Here is a 901-nt window from a genome sequence, read left to right as displayed (position 1 = left end):
TTGAATTATTAATTTATGGATAAAATTCGACTTGAATATCTTTTATTTTCACACTAATTATTCTATTAAATTTTTCCCGGATCGGTCCATTATTAGTCATAACTCCGATATAAGGTCCACTCCTGAAAATCACTTGAACGCACATATTTCACTGATTACTTAAGCTATTTTGATAAAATTCGAAAAAAACATTGTGTCCATATATGAATCACCTTACGAAATTTTGTTCGGTTCGGTCCATTATTGGTCATAGCTCCCATATACGATTCAGTTCCCAAAATAACTTAAATGCGTATATTTCATTGAAGTTATCAGGATAAAGTTCGACTTGCATATGTTTTGTGTACAATTATTCAACAAATTTTTTCTCGGATCGGTTAGTTATTGATCATAGCTGACATAAGAGGTCAACTTCTGAAAATCACTTAAACGCACATATTTAATTAATAAAGCAATTAGAGCAAAATTTTGATTGAATTTATTGTGTATGCACATACATCATTATACGATTTTTTTTTGTATTTGGTCCATAATTGGTCACAACTCCATAAAAGCTCCATTTTCGAAAAAAGCTTAAACGCAAATTGACAAGTTTTCGGGATAAAATATGACATAAATGTGTATTTCTGAAAATGACTGAATAACAAATAATTCACTATAAAATTATATTTCGATAAAATTCGACATGAGTATATTCTGTGTATAGATAGATCACTCTACTTAAATGTTTTCAAACTGACCTAATATTGATCATACTTCTGATTTACAGTCATTAAAATCTTTTCAAAAATCACTCATACATATTTAGTTCATTATAAATACTAAATACACATATAGTTCACTATAAATACACAAATCGTTCTTCAAAGTTGTTGGCATCTGCATGATCAACTGAAACTCA

Source organism: Lucilia cuprina, chromosome X (assembly GCF_022045245.1).
Source record: "Lucilia cuprina isolate Lc7/37 chromosome X, ASM2204524v1, whole genome shotgun sequence".
NCBI classification, from domain to species: Eukaryota; Metazoa; Arthropoda; class Insecta; order Diptera; family Calliphoridae; genus Lucilia; species Lucilia cuprina.
Note: the sequence above shows the minus strand (reverse complement) of the source record.